Source organism: Copadichromis virginalis, linkage group LG8, assembly GCF_057382275.1.
Source record: "Copadichromis virginalis isolate Kocher_CV1m ecotype Utaka linkage group LG8, C_Virginalis_male_GT1.1, whole genome shotgun sequence".
NCBI classification, from domain to species: domain Eukaryota; kingdom Metazoa; phylum Chordata; class Actinopteri; order Cichliformes; family Cichlidae; genus Copadichromis; species Copadichromis virginalis.
The window spans coordinates 16,844,409-16,865,393 of record NC_140625.1 but is presented as its reverse complement, the minus strand read 5'-3'; positions in this window follow the sequence as shown (position 1 = coordinate 16,865,393).

Genomic DNA, 20,985 nt, shown 5'->3' with positions numbered 1-20,985 from the left:
GTTAAACAGAAAAATTGGAAAAGCAAAATGGAAAGCTGAAAAAATGCTGAACATGCTGAGGGTCCCTCAAATATACTTGTTAAATGAAAAAAATCAGCAAAAAAACCTATAACAGCCACACAATCACAAATATGTACACATGAGGAAACACACATGCACAGAGAGACACACACACAAGATCCAATTCAGTCAACCAGTCTAAATATACTGAATTTGAAGCTTAGAATGAGGTCATGCCATAAAAAGGCTCTCTCTCTCTCTCTCTCTCTCTCTCTCTCTCTCTCTCTCTCTCTCTCTCTCTGTCACACACACACACACACACACACACACACACACACACACACACACACACACACACAGGGAGAGAGAAGTAAGTTTCTAGGTCAGCCTGGGAGCTGCTGAATTTGAATCCACCAATCAGAGAGGCTGTGCACTTTTTCCCGCCAAAACAGGTGCATCTTTTTACACACGCAGCACGGAGAGGCACAGGATTATTGCAGCCTATTTCTCATAGTGAGGACTCCCCTCAAACAAATGACCATAATTTCCAAACCGTAGGGGCTAGAGCGGTCATTCTTACACCGTTTTGTTCAGAAGAGATGGGGGAATCTTCCAGTGTTAACAATTTATCATTAAAATGTGAATTTTTAGAGATATACGACATGGATGACTTGTTGACTTAGAAGCCACGAATTCCCCCAATATGCAAATTTGAATGCCTGAGGCCACATATATGATTGGCTGCCTGGGAAGCCGTGCAGGCCCTGATTTGTGGATTTGAATTCCTCAGCCCTCAGATATGATTGGCTGGCTTAGAAGCCATGAAGGCCCCAATATGCAAATTTGAATGCCTCAGGACACATATATGATTGGCTGGGAAACCGTGCAGGCCCTGATTTGAAAATTTGAATGTCTAAGTCCTCACAGAGGATTGGCTGCCTGGGGACCTGGCAGAAATATATAGAAATACTATGATTAAGCATAAATACTACATTTAGTAGAAATACTATGTTTTAGCACAAATACTATAAAAAGCAGAAATACTATAATTTAGCAGAAATACTATATTAAGCACAAATCCTATAAAAAGCAGAAATACTATATTAAGCACAAATTCTATAAAAAGCAGAAATACTATATTAAGCACAAATCCTATTAAAAGCAGAAATACTATATTAAGCACAAATCTTATAAAATAGCAGAAACAGTATGATTTAGCACAATAGTAATAAGTTAAACAGAAAAATTGGAAAAGCAAAATGGACAGCTGAAAAAATGCTGAACATGCTGAGGTTCCCTCAAATATACTTGTTAAATGAAAAAATCAGCAAAAAAATGCACAGGGAGAGAGAAGTAAGTTTCTAGGTCAGCCTGGGAGCTGCTGAATTTGAATCCACCAATCAGAGAGCCTGTGTACTTTTTCCCGCCAAAACAGGTGCATCTTTTTACACACGCAGCAGAGAGGCACAGGATTATTGCAGCCTATTTCTCATAGTGAGGACTCCCCTCAAACAAATGACCATTATTTCCTAACCGTAGGGGCTAGAGCGGTCATTCTTACACCGTTTTGTTCAGAAGAGATGGGGGAATCTTCCAGTGTTAACAATTTATCATTAAAATGTGAATTTTTAGAGATATACGACATGGATGACTTGTTGACTTAGAAGCCACGAATTCCCCCAATATGCAAATTTGAATGCCTGAGGCCACATATATGATTGGCTGGCTGGGAAGCCGTGCAGGCCCTGATTTGTGGATTTGAATTCCTCAGCCCTCAGATATGATTGGCTGGCTTAGAAGCCATGAAGGCCCCAATATGCAAATTTGAATGCCTCAGGACACATATATGATTGGCTGGGAAACCGTGCAGGCCCTGATTTGAAAATTTGAATGTCTAAGTCCTCACAGAGGATTGGCTGCCTGGGGACCTGGCAGAAATATATAGAAATACTATGATTAAGCATAAATACTACATTTAGTAGAAATACTATGTTTTAGCACAAATAGTATAAAAAGCAGAAATATTATAATTTAGCAGAAATACTATATTAGGCACAAATCCTATAAAAAGCAGAAATAGTATGATTAAGCATAAATACTACATTTAGTAGAAATACTATGTTTTAGCACAAATAGTATAAAAAGCAGAAATATTATAATTTAGCAGAAATACTATATTAGGCACAAATCCTATAAAAAGCAGAAATAGTATGATTAAGCATAAATACTACATTTAGTAGAAATACTATGTTTTAGCACAAAATAGTATAAAAAGCAGAAATACTATAATTTAGCAGAAATACTATATTAGGCACAAATCCTATAAAAAGCAGAAATAGTATGATTAAGCATAAATACTACATTTAGTAGAAATACTATGTTTTAGCACAATTAGTATAAAAAGCAGAAATATTATAATTTAGCACAAATAGTATAAAAAGCAGAAATATTATAATTTAGCACAAATAGTATAAAAAGCAGAAATATTATAATTTAGCACAAATAGTATAAAAAGCAGAAATACTACATTTAGTAGAAATACTATGTTTTAGCACAAATACTATAAAAAGCAGAAATACTATAATTTAGTAGAAATACTATATTAAGCACAAATCCTATAAAAAGCAGAAATACTATATTAGGCACAAATCCTATAAAAAGCAGAAATACTATATTAGGCACAAATCCTATAAAAAGCAGAAATACTATGTTAGGCACAAATCCTATAAAAAGCAGAAATACTATATTTAGCAGAAATACTATATTAGGCACAAATCCTATGAAAAGCAGAAATAGTATGATTTAGCAGAATAGTAATAACTTACAAAATTACAAATATGGAGGCATATTGGAACACAAATGCACAGAGGGACACACAAACACAGGCTCTAATCCAGTCAACCAGTCTAACTATATTCAATTTAAATCCTACAATGACATGCTGCCAAATAAGGGCAGGGTCCTCTCTCTCCCACTAAACACACACACACACACACACACACACACACACACACACACACACACACACACACACACACACACACACAGACAGACACAGAGGGAGAGAGCTGCTGAATTTAAATCCACCAATCAGAGTGGCTGTTTACGTTTTCCCGCCAAAACAGGTGCATCTTTTTACACACGCAGGACAGAGAGGCACAGGATTATTGCAGCCTATTTCTCATAGTGAGGACTCCCCTCAAACAAATGACCATAATTTCCTAACCGTAGGGGCTAGAGCGGTCATTCTTACACCGTTTTGTTCAGAAGAGATGGGGGAATCTTCCAGTGTTAACAATTTATCATTAAAATATGAATTATTAAAGATATTAGACTTCTAATGCACCATAACTGAGCAGAGCGAAGCAAAAACTGCCTTGACTTGCCCTCAAACAACGCTTTCTAACTCTAAATCTATTTGGAGTATCGATATCATTCTTTCACCGTAAGAGACAGCAGGCTTTGGTGAACAGTCATAGAAATTTTCAGGTCTCTGTGGAAATCCAACAAAAAGTTATGACGAGAGAAAAAAGTGGTTCATTTCCACAGTTTGAAATCTGAAGAAATCTGAGCGAAGGACAAATTTCCTACCCTCAAACAAGTCCAACTCATTTCAGAACGGTAATAGGTGAGAAAGAAATTCTTGAATTGTGAGCGTCAGGGGTGTCTGAAGATATTCGGGGACAAGCCTCATGTCTTAACTTTGCTTCGTTAAGGAGATATGACGATTCGAATATGCCTCTCATTACAGAAATCCAGCGGTGATTTTGAACAAGCTCTCCATTCACTTTATATGGAGAGTTTTCTGACATTGTGTTGGTCTGAGGAGATTTGCCAAAATTCTATAAATCCCACAACAATGATGGTGACATTTTCTGAAAGCCAGCAAAAATACCTACATTTTGATGTATAATTTGTGGAAGTTGAGTGAAAATTGAGCAAGTAGCAAACAGTTGTTCGGACATGAAGTGAAAATTGCAAAACCTTCAGTGGCACACTGGAAGCCAAGAGCATAGCAACCATAACAACGCATGTATTTTGTGAAAAATCACAATGTTGCAACTCAAAACTTTAAGAGGCATAAAAGTAAAACAGTAAAAGATTTGAAAAAGCTGAATTATACCTGAATAGCCCAATAATTTGTGAACATTTTAAAATTTGAATGGTTGTTCTAGGTGAAAGTATGAGGAAGTAGTTAAGTTTCAAAAACAAGCAAATTTTAGCAGAATTGCTGAAGTTTCCCATTCATTTCAATGGGACAAATTAAAGGAAAAAAGTGGAATATTTTAAAAAGTATAATAGTTAAAAATACCAAAAGATATAGCAGGAATTAGCAAAAATAGCTGAATAGTTTAAAGTTTGAACGGTGAAAATAGCACAAAAATTGTGGAAGTAGTTAAACGGCGAAAAGTGTACGGAAGTCCTAAGAATAATAATAACTAGAAAAAATTGCATTTCCTGCGAAAATGCTGTGTGGATGCCTTACGCTGAAGATTTCTGCTGAAAAAAGCAGAAAAAGTTGAAAAAACAAAAAATATTGCCCTGAGCGAGATTTGAACCTGGCCTTTCTGATCTATAGGCGGCGTCTCACCTTACTGGACCAAACTGATTCTTACAAAGAAGAGGTGGAGAGACTGACAATTCTGGTGAAATTAGCAGAAGCTGCTTAGTATTGTGCTAATAAGAGGTGAAAAGGCTAAACATTTAGCAGAAAAGAGGTGAATCAGAAGAAGTTCTGCTGAAAAGAGGTAAAGAAGCAAAAAGATGAGTTGAAAAGAGGTGTAGAAGTGCTTGCTGAAGATGGCTGTATGTGTAATGACACACTGGAGAGTGTCAAGAAAGCAGAGCGCATGCAAGCAGGGAACATGTGTAGCAACTGTCACAGGTAGGATTCGAAACTCTGCCCCCGGGTCTCACGGCAGCTGCCCTACCCTCTGAGCCAAATGAGTTCTGGTCTCAAGCAAATATATGATGAGAGAGAAAATGTGCACTGTGGAGCAGAAGCTCAAATTAGCAGAAAAGAGGTGAAGAGGAAGAACTTTGTTGTGAAATGAGGTAAAGAAACTGAAATTTGTGCTTAAAACAAGTGAAAAAGCTGAACTCTGAAATCCTGCTAAAACAGTAGTAGAGGCTGATATTTTTCAGCTACTCACTGAGCCAAACTGGTTCTCACGTAACTGAAAAAAGGTGGAAAAGCTTAAAATTCTAATGAAAACAGCAGAAGAGGCTAAGTGCACTGTGGAGCAGGAGCTCTAATTAGCAGAAAAGAGGTGAAGAGGAATAATTTCTGCTGAAAAGAGGTAAAGAAGCAAAAAGCCGAGTTGAAAAGAAGTGTAGAAGCAGAAGTGCTTGCTGAAGATGGCTGTATGTGTAATGACACACTGGAGAGTGTCAAGAAAGCAGAGCGCATGCAAGCAGTGAACATGTGTAGCAGCTGTCACAGGTAGGATTCGAACCTCTGCCACCGGGTCTCACGACAGATGCCCTACCCTCTGAGCCAAATGAGTTCTGGTCACAAGCAAAGATATGATGAGAGAGAAAATGTGCACTGTGGAGCAGCAGCTCAAATTAGCAGAAAAGAGGTGAAGAGGAAGAACTTTGTTGTGAAATGAGGTAAAGAAACTGAAATTTGTGCTTAAAACTAGTGAAAAAGCTGAACTCTGAAATCCTGCTAAAACAGCAGAAGAGGCTGATATTTTTCAGCTACTCATTGAGCCAAACTGGTTCTCACGTAACTGAAAAAAGGTGGAAAAGCTTAAAATTCTAATGAAAACAGCAGAAGAGGCTGAGTGCACTGTGGAACAGAAGCTCAAATTAGCAGAAAAGAGGTGAAAACAGCAGAAGAGGGTGAGATTTGTGCTGATAAGAGGTGAAACTGCGGAACCAATCAGAGGTACTGCTTCTGTCTGCTTCATCAGGCTGTGTACTTGTATGTATTTCTGCCATAGACTGTTAACCAGAATCTGAGGTCCATATTAGAAAAGCTGCTAAAATCATTAAACTTTGCAGAATTGTAATAAATTATCAATATGAATTACCGGTCTGTGATAGTGTATAAATTTGTAGTTAAAAAAAAAACATGTGGGCCAAGGTGGAATCGAACCCACGACCTCTGGTCTGAAGAGCGGTGTCATTACCAATCGCGCCACCTCTAAGGGGGCGGGCGCTTTGAAAAAAAGGGTGATGAGGAGTCAGAATTAGATCGCGGTGAGACGCGAAAAACGCCGTTTTTTGGAGTTACAAAACGTCGTGTAACTCAAAAACTAGGTGGGATAGAAGCATAATTCTTGCACTGGGTGAATCAGCGGACTTTGGTGTACTTTGACTGCGATTTACATAGCTCTTTGTATCTCCGTCGCGGAGATATGACGAGAGAAGAAACGGCTTCATTTTCGGAATTTGAAAAATGAGAGGAGGACAGATTTCCACCCCTCAAACAAGTCTAACTCATCTCAGAACGGTAATAGGTGAGAAAATAATTCTTGAATTGTGAGTGTCAGGAGTGTCTGAAGATATACAGGGACAAGCCTCATGTCTTAACTTTGCTTCGTTAAGGAGATATGACGATTTGAAAATGCCTTCAGTTTCAGTATTTCAGCTCTGAGTTTCACAACCTCCCCATAGACTTTGAATGGGGAGTTTTTAGACCATGTGTCACTTCGAGGCAAATTGTGAAAAAAACGTAACTCTCACAATAATTATAGTGACACTGTCTTAAAGCCAGCAAAAATACCTACGTTTTGATGTATAATTTGTGGAAGTTGAGTGGAAATTGAGCGAGTAGCAAGGAGTTGTTCAGACATGAAGAGAAAATTCAGAACGGACGAGTGTGCAGTGGGAGTTAATTGCATAGCAACCATAGCAACACATGTATTTTCTGAAAAATCACAAAGTTGTAACTGAAAACTTAAAGAGTCATTACATGAAAACGGTAACAGATATGAAAAAGCTGAATCACACAGGAATAGCCCAATCATCTGAGAACGTTTTAAAGTTTGAATGGAGTTTCTAGGTGAAAGTATGAGGAAGTAGTTAAGTTTCAAAGACAAGCAAGTTTTAGCAGAATTGTAGAAGTTTCCCATTCATTTCAATGGGACAAATTAAAGGAAAAAAGTGTAATATTTTAAAAAGTATAATAGTAATAAGTACCAAAAGATATAGCAGTCGAAAGCAGAAATAGCAGAACAGTTTAGAGTTTGAATGGTAAAAATCGGCTGAAAACTGAGGGAGTAGTTAAGCGGCAAAGAAACGGAGCAACTAGAATAATAAAGGATAAAGAATAAAGAGAAACAGGATCTCAATAGTGTGGATGCCTACGGCATCCACCCAACTAGAAAAATTTGCATTTCCTGCGAAAATGCAGTGTGGATGCTTAAAGCTGAAGCTGTATGCAAAAACTAGCTGAAAAAGCTGAAAAGTTGCAGAAATTGTAAAAACTTTGCAGAAGCAAAAGAAGTTTGCTAAAATGGAATAACTTAGCAGAACTGCAATATCTTAGAGGAAACATAATACTTGGCAGAAATACAATAGCATAGCAGAATTTAGCAGAAATATTGTAACTTACCAGAAACATGATAACTTCTCAAAAATACAAGAATTTAGGAGAAATAGTATAAGATAACAGAAAGAATATATTTAGCCAAAAATACTTAAACATTACAGAAACACTATGATTTAGAAAAATAGTACAACAGAGCAGAACTAGAAAAATTTGCATTTCCTGCGAAAATGCAGTGTGGATGCTTAAAGCTGAAGCTGTATGCAAAAAGTAGCTGAAAAAGCTGAAAAGTTGCAGAAATTGTAAAAACTTTGCAGAAGCAAAAGAAGTTTGCTAAAATGGAATAACTTAGCAGAACTGCAATATCTTAGAGGAAACATAATACTTGGCAGAAATACAATAGCATAGCAGAATTTAGCAGAAATATTGTAACTTACCAGAAACATGATAACTTCTCAAAAATACAAGAATTTAGGAGAAATAGTATAAGATAACAGAAAGAATATATTTAGCCAAAAATACTTAAACATTACAGAAACACTATGATTTAGAAAAATAGTACAACAGAGCAGAAATATTGTGATTTACCAGAGACACTGTGATGAACTATGAATATTGTAATTTTAAATTGAGACTATGTTTTAGCACAAATATTATAATTTGGCAGAAATACTATAATTTAGCAGAAATACTATATTAAGCACAAATCCTATAAAAAGCAGAAATGGTATGATTAAGCACAAATACTACATTTAGTAGAAATACTTTGTTTTAGCACAAATCCCATAAAAAGCAGAAATACTGTACTATGATTTAGTAGAAAAACTATAATTAATCAGAAATACTAAATTTAGCAGAAATACTATATTAAGCACAAATCCTATAAAAGCAGAAATAGTATATTAAGCACAAATCTTATAAAATAGCAGAAATAGTATGATTTAGCACAATAGTAATAAGTTAAACAGAAAAATTGGAAAAGCAAAATGGACAGCTGAAAAAATGCTGAACATGCTGAGGGTCCCTCAAATATACTTGTTAAATGACAAAAATCTGCAAAAAAATTTATTACAGCCACACAATCACAAATATGTACACATGAGGAAACACACATGCACAGAGAGACCCACACACAAGATCCAATTCAGTCAACCAGTCTAAATATATTGAATTTAAATCTTAGAATGAGATCATCCCATTAAAAGCCTTTCTCTCTCTCTCTCTCTCTGTCACACACACACACACACACACACACACACACACACACACACACACACACACACACACACACACACACACACAGGGAGAGAGAAGTAAGTTTCTAGATCAGCCTGGGAGCTGGTGAATTTGAATCCACCAATCAGAGAGGCTGTGCACTTTTCCCCACCAAAACAGGTGCATCTGTTTACACACGCAGCAGCACAGAGAGACACAGGATTTTTGCAGCCTATTTCTCATAGTGACGACTCCCCTCAAACAAATGACCGTAATTTCCTAACCGTAGGGGCTAGAACGGTCATTCTTACACCGTTTTGTTCAGAAGAGATGGGGGAATCTTCAAGTGTTGACAATTTAATATTAAAATATGAATTTTTAGAGATATATGACATGGATGACTTGTTGACTTAGAAGCCACGAATTCCCCAATATGCAAATTTGAATGCCTGAGACCACATATGTGATTGGCTGGCTGGGAAGCCGTGCAGGCCCTGATTTGTGGATTTGAATTCCTCAGCCCTCAGATATGATTGGCTGGCTTAGAAGCCACGAAGGCCCCAATATGCAAATTTGAATGCCTCAGGACACTTATTTGATTGGCTGGGAAACTGTGCAGGCCCTGATTTGAAAATTTGAATGTCTCAGTCCTCACAGAGGATTGGCTGCCTGGGGACCTGGCAGAAATATATAGAAATACTATTATTAAGCATAAATACTACATTTAGTAGAAATACTATGTTTTAGCACAAATATTATAAAAAGAAGAAAAACTATAATTTAGCAGAAATACTATATTAAGCACAAATCCTATAAAAAGCAGAAATACTATAATTTAGAACAAATAGTATAAAAAGCAGAAATACTATAATTTAGCAGAAATACTATGTTAGGCACAAATCCTACTAGAAAAAATTGCATTTCCTGCGAAAATGCTGTGTGGATGCCTTACGCTGAAGATTTCTGCTGAAAAAAGCAGAAAAAGTTGAAAAAACAAAAAACATTGCCCTGAGCGAGATTCGAACCTGGCCTTTCTGATCTATAGGCGGCGTCTCACCTTACTGGACCAAACTGATTCTTACAAAGAAGAGGTGGAGAGACTGACAATTCTGGTGAAATTAGCAGAAGCTGCTTAGTATTGTGCTAATAAGAGGTGAAAAGGCTAAACATTTAGCAGAAAAGAGGTGAATCAGAAGAAGTTCTGCTGAAAAGAGGTAAAGAAGCAAAAAGATGAGTTGAAAAGAGGTGTAGAAGTGCTTGCTGAAGATGGCTGTATGTGTAATGACACACTGGAGAGTGTCAAGAAAGCAGAGCGCATGCAAGCAGGGAACATGTGTAGCAACTGTCACAGGTAGGATTCGAAACTCTGCCCCCGGGTCTCACGGCAGCTGCCCTACCCTCTGAGCCAAATGAGTTCTGGTCTCAAGCAAATATATGATGAGAGAGAAAATGTGCACTGTGGAGCAGAAGCTCAAATTAGCAGAAAAGAGGTGAAGAGGAAGAACTTTGTTGTGAAATGAGGTAAAGAAACTGAAATTTGTGCTTAAAACAAGTGAAAAAGCTGAACTCTGAAATCCTGCTAAAACAGTAGTAGAGGCTGATATTTTTCAGCTACTCACTGAGCCAAACTGGTTCTCACGTAACTGAAAAAAGGTGGAAAAGCTTAAAATTCTAATGAAAACAGCAGAAGAGGCTAAGTGCACTGTGGAGCAGGAGCTCTAATTAGCAGAAAAGAGGTGAAGAGGAATAATTTCTGCTGAAAAGAGGTAAAGAAGCAAAAAGCCGAGTTGAAAAGAAGTGTAGAAGCAGAAGTGCTTGCTGAAGATGGCTGTATGTGTAATGACACACTGGAGAGTGTCAAGAAAGCAGAGCGCATGCAAGCAGTGAACATGTGTAGCAGCTGTCACAGGTAGGATTCGAACCTCTGCCACCGGGTCTCACGACAGATGCCCTACCCTCTGAGCCAAATGAGTTCTGGTCACAAGCAAAGATATGATGAGAGGGAAAATGTGCACTGTGGAGCAGCAGCTCAAATTAGCAGAAAAGAGGTGAAGAGGAAGAACTTTGTTGTGAAATGAGGTAAAGAAACTGAAATTTGTGCTTAAAACAAGTGAAAAAGCTGAACTCTGAAATCCTGCTAAAACAGCAGAAGAGGCTGATATTTTTCAGCTACTCATTGAGCCAAACTGGTTCTCACGTAACTGAAAAAAGGTGGAAAAGCTTAAAATTCTAATGAAAACAGCAGAAGAGGCTGAGTGCACTGTGGAACAGAAGCTCAAATTAGCAGAAAAGAGGTGAAAACAGCAGAAGAGGGTGAGATTTGTGCTGATAAGAGGTGAAACTGCGGAACCAATCAGAGGTACTGCTTCTGTCTGCTTCATCAGGCTGTGTACTTGTATGTATTTCTGCCATAGACTGTTAACCAGAATCTGAGGTCCATATTAGAAAAGCTGCTAAAATCATTAAACTTTGCAGAATTGTAATAAATTATCAATATGAATTACCGGTCTGTGATAGTGTATAAATTTGTAGTTAAAAAAAAAACATGTGGGCCAAGGTGGAATCGAACCCACGACCTCTGGTCTGAAGAGCGGTGTCATTACCAATCGCGCCACCTCTAAGGGGGCGGGCGCTTTGAAAAAAAGGGTGATGAGGAGTCAGAATTAGATCGCGGTGAGACGCGAAAAACGCCGTTTTTTGGAGTTACAAAACGTCGTGTAACTCAAAAACTAGGTGGGATAGAAGCATAATTCTTGCACTGGGTGAATCAGCGGACTTTGGTGTACTTTGACTGCGATTTACATAGCTCTTTGTATCTCCGTCGCGGAGATATGACGAGAGAAGAAACGGCTTCATTTTCGGAATTTGAAAAATGAGAGGAGGACAGATTTCCACCCCTCAAACAAGTCTAACTCATCTCAGAACGGTAATAGGTGAGAAAATAATTCTTGAATTGTGAGTGTCAGGAGTGTCTGAAGATATACAGGGACAAGCCTCATGTCTTAACTTTGCTTCGTTAAGGAGATATGACGATTTGAAAATGCCTTCAGTTTCAGTATTTCAGCTCTGAGTTTCACAACCTCCCCATAGACTTTGAATGGGGAGTTTTTAGACCATGTGTCACTTCGAGGCAAATTGTGAAAAAAACGTAACTCTCACAATAATTATAGTGACACTGTCTTAAAGCCAGCAAAAATACCTACGTTTTGATGTATAATTTGTGGAAGTTGAGTGGAAATTGAGCGAGTAGCAAGGAGTTGTTCAGACATGAAGAGAAAATTCAGAACGGACGAGTGTGCAGTGGGAGTTAATTGCATAGCAACCATAGCAACACATGTATTTTCTGAAAAATCACAAAGTTGTAACTGAAAACTTAAAGAGTCATTACATGAAAACGGTAACAGATATGAAAAAGCTGAATCACACAGGAATAGCCCAATCATCTGAGAACGTTTTAAAGTTTGAATGGAGTTTCTAGGTGAAAGTATGAGGAAGTAGTTAAGTTTCAAAGACAAGCAAGTTTTAGCAGAATTGTAGAAGTTTCCCATTCATTTCAATGGGACAAATTAAAGGAAAAAAGTGTAATATTTTAAAAAGTATAATAGTAATAAGTACCAAAAGATATAGCAGTCGAAAGCAGAAATAGCAGAACAGTTTAGAGTTTGAATGGTAAAAATCGGCTGAAAACTGAGGGAGTAGTTAAGCGGCAAAGAAACGGAGCAACTAGAATAATAAAGGATAAAGAATAAAGAGAAACAGGATCTCACTAGAAAAAATTGCATTTCCTGCGAAAATGCTGTGTGGATGCCTTACGCTGAAGATTTCTGCTGAAAAAAGCAGAAAAAGTTGAAAAAACAAAAAACATTGCCCTGAGCGAGATTCGAACCTGGCCTTTCTGATCTATAGGCGGCGTCTCACCTTACTGGACCAAACTGATTCTTACAAAGAAGAGGTGGAGAGACTGACAATTCTGGTGAAATTAGCAGAAGCTGCTTAGTATTGTGCTAATAAGAGGTGAAAAGGCTAAACATTTAGCAGAAAAGAGGTGAATCAGAAGAAGTTCTGCTGAAAAGAGGTAAAGAAGCAAAAAGATGAGTTGAAAAGAGGTGTAGAAGTGCTTGCTGAAGATGGCTGTATGTGTAATGACACACTGGAGAGTGTCAAGAAAGCAGAGCGCATGCAAGCAGGGAACATGTGTAGCAACTGTCACAGGTAGGATTCGAAACTCTGCCCCCGGGTCTCACGGCAGCTGCCCTACCCTCTGAGCCAAATGAGTTCTGGTCTCAAGCAAATATATGATGAGAGAGAAAATGTGCACTGTGGAGCAGAAGCTCAAATTAGCAGAAAAGAGGTGAAGAGGAAGAACTTTGTTGTGAAATGAGGTAAAGAAACTGAAATTTGTGCTTAAAACAAGTGAAAAAGCTGAACTCTGAAATCCTGCTAAAACAGCAGAAGAGGCTGATATTTTTCAGCTACTCATTGAGCCAAACTGGTTCTCACGTAACTGAAAAAAGGTGGAAAAGCTTAAAATTCTAATGAAAACAGCAGAAGAGGCTGAGTGCACTGTGGAACAGAAGCTCAAATTAGCAGAAAAGAGGTGAAAACAGCAGAAGAGGGTGAGATTTGTGCTGATAAGAGGTGAAACTGCGGAACCAATCAGAGGTACTGCTTCTGTCTGCTTCATCAGGCTGTGTACTTGTATGTATTTCTGCCATAGACTGTTAACCAGAATCTGAGGTCCATATTAGAAAAGCTGCTAAAATCATTAAACTTTGCAGAATTGTAATAAATTATCAATATGAATTACCGGTCTGTGATAGTGTATAAATTTGTAGTTAAAAAAAAAACATGTGGGCCAAGGTGGAATCGAACCCACGACCTCTGGTCTGAAGAGCGGTGTCATTACCAATCGCGCCACCTCTAAGGGGGCGGGCGCTTTGAAAAAAAGGGTGATGAGGAGTCAGAATTAGATCGCGGTGAGACGCGAAAAACGCCGTTTTTTGGAGTTACAAAACGTCGTGTAACTCAAAAACTAGGTGGGATAGAAGCATAATTCTTGCACTGGGTGAATCAGCGGACTTTGGTGTACTTTGACTGCGATTTACATAGCTCTTTGTATCTCCGTCGCGGAGATATGACGAGAGAAGAAACGGCTTCATTTTCGGAATTTGAAAAATGAGAGGAGGACAGATTTCCACCCCTCAAACAAGTCTAACTCATCTCAGAACGGTAATAGGTGAGAAAATAATTCTTGAATTGTGAGTGTCAGGAGTGTCTGAAGATATACAGGGACAAGCCTCATGTCTTAACTTTGCTTCGTTAAGGAGATATGACGATTTGAAAATGCCTTCAGTTTCAGTATTTCAGCTCTGAGTTTCACAACCTCCCCATAGACTTTGAATGGGGAGTTTTTAGACCATGTGTCACTTCGAGGCAAATTGTGAAAAAAACGTAACTCTCACAATAATTATAGTGACACTGTCTTAAAGCCAGCAAAAATACCTACGTTTTGATGTATAATTTGTGGAAGTTGAGTGGAAATTGAGCGAGTAGCAAGGAGTTGTTCAGACATGAAGAGAAAATTCAGAACGGACGAGTGTGCAGTGGGAGTTAATTGCATAGCAACCATAGCAACACATGTATTTTCTGAAAAATCACAAAGTTGTAACTGAAAACTTAAAGAGTCATTACATGAAAACGGTAACAGATATGAAAAAGCTGAATCACACAGGAATAGCCCAATCATCTGAGAACGTTTTAAAGTTTGAATGGAGTTTCTAGGTGAAAGTATGAGGAAGTAGTTAAGTTTCAAAGACAAGCAAGTTTTAGCAGAATTGTAGAAGTTTCCCATTCATTTCAATGGGACAAATTAAAGGAAAAAAGTGTAATATTTTAAAAAGTATAATAGTAATAAGTACCAAAAGATATAGCAGTCGAAAGCAGAAATAGCAGAACAGTTTAGAGTTTGAATGGTAAAAATCGGCTGAAAACTGAGGGAGTAGTTAAGCGGCAAAGAAACGGAGCAACTAGAATAATAAAGGATAAAGAATAAAGAGAAACAGGATCTCAATAGTGTGGATGCCTACGGCATCCACCCAAATAGTGTGGATGCCTACGGCATCCACCCAAATATTGTGATTTACCAGAGACACTGTGATGAACTATGAATATTGTAATTTTAAATTGAGACTATGTTTTAGCACAAATATTATAATTTGGCAGAAATACTATAATTTAGCAGAAATACTATATTAAGCACAAATCCTATAAAAAGCAGAAATGGTATGATTAAGCACAAATACTACATTTAGTAGAAATACTTTGTTTTAGCACAAATCCCATAAAAAGCAGAAATACTGTACTATGATTTAGTAGAAAAACTATAATTAATCAGAAATACTAAATTTAGCAGAAATACTATATTAAGCACAAATACTATGAAAAGCAGAAATAGTATGATTAAGCATAAATACTACATTTAGCAGAAATACTATATTAAGCACAAATCCTATAAAAGCAGAAATAGTATATTAAGCACAAATCTTATAAAATAGCAGAAATAGTATGATTTAGCACAATAGTAATAAGTTAAACAGAAAAATTGGAAAAGCAAAATGGACAGCTGAAAAAATGCTGAACATGCTGAGGGTCCCTCAAATATACTTGTTAAATGACAAAAATCTGCAAAAAAATTTATTACAGCCACACAATCACAAATATGTACACATGAGGAAACACACATGCACAGAGAGACCCACACACAAGATCCAATTCAGTCAACCAGTCTAAATATATTGAATTTAAATCTTAGAATGAGATCATCCCATTAAAAGCCTTTCTCTCTCTCTCTCTCTCTCTCTCTCTCTCTCTCTGTCACACACACACACACACACACACACACACAGGGAGAGAGAAGTAAGTTTCTAGGTCAGCCTGGGAGCTGGTGAATTTGAATCCACCAATCAGAGAGGCTGTGCACTTTTCCCCACCAAAACAGGTGCATCTGTTTACACACGCAGCAGCACAGAGAGACACAGGATTTTTGCAGTCTATTTCTCATAGTGACGACTCCCCTCAAACAAATGACCGTAATTTCCTAACCGTAGGGGCTAGAACGGTCATTCTTACACCGTTTTGTTCAGAAGAGATGGGGGAATCTTCAAGTGTTGACAATTTAATATTAAAATATGAATTTTTAGAGATATATGACATGGATGACTTGTTGACTTAGAAGCCACGAATTCCCCAATATGCAAATTTGAATGCCTGAGACCACATATGTGATTGGCTGGCTGGGAAGCCGTGCAGGCCCTGATTTGTGGATTTGAATTCCTCAGCCCTCAGATATGATTGGCTGGCTTAGAAGCCACGAAGGCCCCAATATGCAAATTTGAATGCCTCAGGACACTTATTTGATTGGCTGGGAAACTGTGCAGGCCCTGATTTGAAAATTTGAATGTCTCAGTCCTCACAGAGGATTGGCTGCCTGGGGACCTGGCAGAAATATATAGAAATACTATTATTAAGCATAAATACTACATTTAGTAGAAATACTATGTTTTAGCACAAATATTATAAAAAGAAGAAAAACTATAATTTAGTAGAAATACTATATTAAGCACAAATCCTATAAAAAGCAGAAATACTATAATTTAGAACAAATAGTATAAAAAGCAGAAATACTATAATTTAGCAGAAATACTATGTTAAGCACAAATCCTATAAAAAGCAGAAATACTATAATTTAGCAGAAATACTATGTTAGGCACAAATCCTATAAAAAGCAGAAATACTATAATTTAGCAGAAATACTATATTAAGCACAAATCCTATAAAAAGCAGAAATAGGATGATTAAGCATAAACACTACATTTAGTAGAAATACTATGTTTGAGCAAAAATCCTATAAAAAGCAGAAATACTATATTAGGCACAAATCCCATAAAAAGCAGAAATAGTATGATTAAGCATAAATACTACATTTAGTAGAAATACTATGTTTTAGCACAAATAGTATAAAAAGCAGAAATATTGTAATTTAGCAGAAATACTATATTAGGCACAAATCTTATAAAATAGCAGAAATAGTATTATTTAGCACAATAGTAATAAGTTAAACAGAAAAATTGGAAAAGCAAAATGGACAGCTGAAAAAATGCTGAACATGCTGAGGGTCCCTCAAATATACTTGTTAAATGAAAAAATCAGCAAAAAAATGCACAGGGAGAGAGAAATAAGTTTCTAGGTCAGCCTGGGAGCTGCTGAATTTAAATCCACCAATCAGAGTGGCTGTTTACGTTTTCCCGCCAAAACAGGTGCATCCTTTTTACACACGCAGCACAGAGAGGCACAGGATTATTACAGCCTATTTCTCATAGTGACGACTCCCCTCAAACAAATGACCATAATTTCCTAACCGTAGGGGCTAGAGCCGTCATTCTTACACCGTTTTGTTCAGAAGAGATGGGGGAATCTTCCAGTGTTAACAATTTATCATTAAAATATGAATTATTAAAGATATTTGACTTGTAATGCACCATAACTGAGTAGAGCGAAGCAAAAACTGCCTTGACTTGCCCTCAAACAACGCTTTCTAACTCTAAATCTATTTGGAGTATCGATATCATTCTTTCACCGTAAGAGACAGCAGGCTTTGGTGAACAATCATGGAAATTTTCAGGTCTCTGTGGAAATCCAACAAAAAGTTATGACGAGAGAAAAAAGTGCTTCATTTCCACAGTTTGAAATCTGAAGAAATCTGAGCGAAGGACGAATTTCCTACCCTCAAACAAGTCCAACTCATTTCAGAACGGTAATAGGTGAGAAAGAAATTCTTGAATTGTGAGCGTCAGGGGTGTCTGAAGATATTCGGGGACAAGCCTCATGTCTTAACTTTGCTTCGTTAAGGAGATATGACGATTCGAATATGCCTCTCATTACAGAAATCCAGCGGTGATTTTGAACAAACTCTCCATTGACTTTATATGGAGAGTTTTCTGACCTTGTGTTGGTCTGAGGAGATTTGCCAAAATTCTATAAATCCCACAACAATGATGGTGACATTTTCTGAAAGCCAGCAAAAATACCTACGTTTTGATGTATAATTTGTGGAAGTTGAGTGAAAATTGAGCAAGTAGCAAGAAGTTGTTCGGACATGAAGTGAAAATTGCAAAAGCTTCAGTGTCACACTGGAAGCCAAGAGCATAGCAACCATAACAACACATGTATTTTGTGAAAAATCACAATTTTGCAACTCAAAACTTTAAGAGGCATAAAAGTAAAACAGTAAAAGATTTGAAAAAGCTGAATCATACCTGAATAGCCCAATAATTTGTGAACATTTTAAAATTTGAATGGTTGTTCTAGGTGAAAGTATGAGGAAGTAGTTAAGTTTCAAAAACAAGCAAATTTTAGCAGAATTGCTGAAGTTTCCCATTCATTTCAATGGGACAAATTAAAGGAAAAAAGCTTAATATTTTAAAAAGTATAATAGTTAAAAATACCAAAAGATATAGCAGGAATTAGCAAAAATAGCTGAATAGTTTAAAGTTTGAACGGTGAAAATAGCACAAAAACTGTGGAAGTAGTTAAACGGCGAAAAGTGTACGGAAGTCCTAAGAATAATAAAGAATAAAGAGAAACAGGAACTCAATAGTGTGGATGCTTAAAGCATCCACACTATTGAGTTCCTGTTTCCTGTTTCCTGTTGTGTGGATGCTTAAAGCATCCACACAACTAGAAAAAATTGCATTTCCTGCGAAAATGCTGTGTGGATGCCTTACGCTGAAGATTTCTGCTGAAAAAAGCAGAAAAAGTTGAAAAAACAAAAAACATTGCCCTGAGCGAGATTCGAACCTGGCCTTTCTGATCTATAGGCGGCGTCTCACCTTACTGGACCAAACTGATTCTTACAAAGAAGAGGTGGAGAGACTGACAATTCTGGTGAAATTAGCAGAAGCTGCTTAGTATTGTGCTAATAAGAGGTGAAAAGGCTAAACATTTAGCAGAAAAGAGGTGAATCAGAAGAAGTTCTGCTGAAAAGAGGTAAAGAAGCAAAAAGATGAGTTGAAAAGAGGTGTAGAAGTGCTTGCTGAAGATGGCTGTATGTGTAATGACACACTGGAGAGTGTCAAGAAAGCAGAGCGCATGCAAGCAGGGAACATGTGTAGCAACTGTCACAGGTAGGATTCGAAACTCTGCCCCCGGGTCTCACGGCAGCTGCCCTACCCTCTGAGCCAAATGAGTTCTGGTCTCAAGCAAATATATGATGAGAGAGAAAATGTGCACTGTGGAGCAGAAGCTCAAATTAGCAGAAAAGAGGTGAAGAGGAAGAACTTTGTTGTGAAATGAGGTAAAGAAACTGAAATTTGTGCTTAAAACAAGTGAAAAAGCTGAACTCTGAAATCCTGCTAAAACAGTAGTAGAGGCTGATATTTTTCAGCTACTCACTGAGCCAAACTGGTTCTCACGTAACTGAAAAAAGGTGGAAAAGCTTAAAATTCTAATGAAAACAGCAGAAGAGGCTAAGTGCACTGTGGAGCAGGAGCTCTAATTAGCAGAAAAGAGGTGAAGAGGAATAATTTCTGCTGAAAAGAGGTAAAGAAGCAAAAAGCCGAGTTGAAAAGAAGTGTAGAAGCAGAAGTGCTTGCTGAAGATGGCTGTATGTGTAATGACACACTGGAGAGTGTCAAGAAAGCAGAGCGCATGCAAGCAGTGAACATGTGTAGCAGCTGTCACAGGTAGGATTCGAACCTCTGCCACCGGGTCTCACGACAGATGCCCTACCCTCTGAGCCAAATGAGTTCTGGTCACAAGCAAAGATATGATGAGAGGGAAAATGTGCACTGTGGAGCAGCAGCTCAAATTAGCAGAAAAGAGGTGAAGAGGAAGAACTTTGTTGTGAAATGAGGTAAAGAAACTGAAATTTGTGCTTAAAACAAGTGAAAAAGCTGAACTCTGAAATCCTGCTAAAACAGCAGAAGAGGCTGATATTTTTCAGCTACTCATTGAGCCAAACTGGTTCTCACGTAACTGAAAAAAGGTGGAAAAGCTTAAAATTCTAATGAAAACAGCAGAAGAGGCTGAGTGCACTGTGGAACAGAAGCTCAAATTAGCAGAAAAGAGGTGAAAACAGCAGAAGAGGGTGAGATTTGTGCTGATAAGAGGTGAAACTGCGGAACCAATCAGAGGTACTGCTTCTGTCTGCTTCATCAGGCTGTGTACTTGTATGTATTTCTGCCATAGACTGTTAACCAGAATCTGAGGTCCATATTAGAAAAGCTGCTAAAATCATTAAACTTTGCAGAATTGTAATAAATTATCAATATGAATTACCGGTCTGTGATAGTGTATAAATTTGTAGTTAAAAAAAAAACATGTGGGCCAAGGTGGAATCGAACCCACGACCTCTGGTCTGAAGAGCGGTGTCATTACCAATCGCGCCACCTCTAAGGGGGCGGGCGCTTTGAAAAAAAGGGTGATGAGGAGTCAGAATTAGATCGCGGTGAGACGCGAAAAACGCCGTTTTTTGGAGTTACAAAACGTCGTGTAACTCAAAAACTAGGTGGGATAGAAGCATAATTCTTGCACTGGGTGAATCAGCGGACTTTGGTGTACTTTGACTGCGATTTACATAGCTCTTTGTATCTCCGTCGCGGAGATATGACGAGAGAAGAAACGGCTTCATTTTCGGAATTTGAAAAATGAGAGGAGGACAGATTTCCACCCCTCAAACAAGTCTAACTCATCTCAGAACGGTAATAGGTGAGAAAATAATTCTTGAATTGTGAGTGTCAGGAGTGTCTGAAGATATACAGGGACAAGCCTCATGTCTTAACTTTGCTTCGTTAAGGAGATATGACGATTTGAAAATGCCTTCAGTTTCAGTATTTCAGCTCTGAGTTTCACAACCTCCCCATAGACTTTGAATGGGGAGTTTTTAGACCATGTGTCACTTCGAGGCAAATTGTGAAAAAAACGTAACTCTCACAATAATTATAGTGACACTGTCTTAAAGCCAGCAAAAATACCTACGTTTTGATGTATAATTTGTGGAAGTTGAGTGGAAATTGAGCGAGTAGCAAGGAGTTGTTCAGACATGAAGAGAAAATTCAGAACGGACGAGTGTGCAGTGGGAGTTAATTGCATAGCAACCATAGCAACACATGTATTTTCTGAAAAATCACAAAGTTGTAACTGAAAACTTAAAGAGTCATTACATGAAAACGGTAACAGATATGAAAAAGCTGAATCACACAGGAATAGCCCAATCA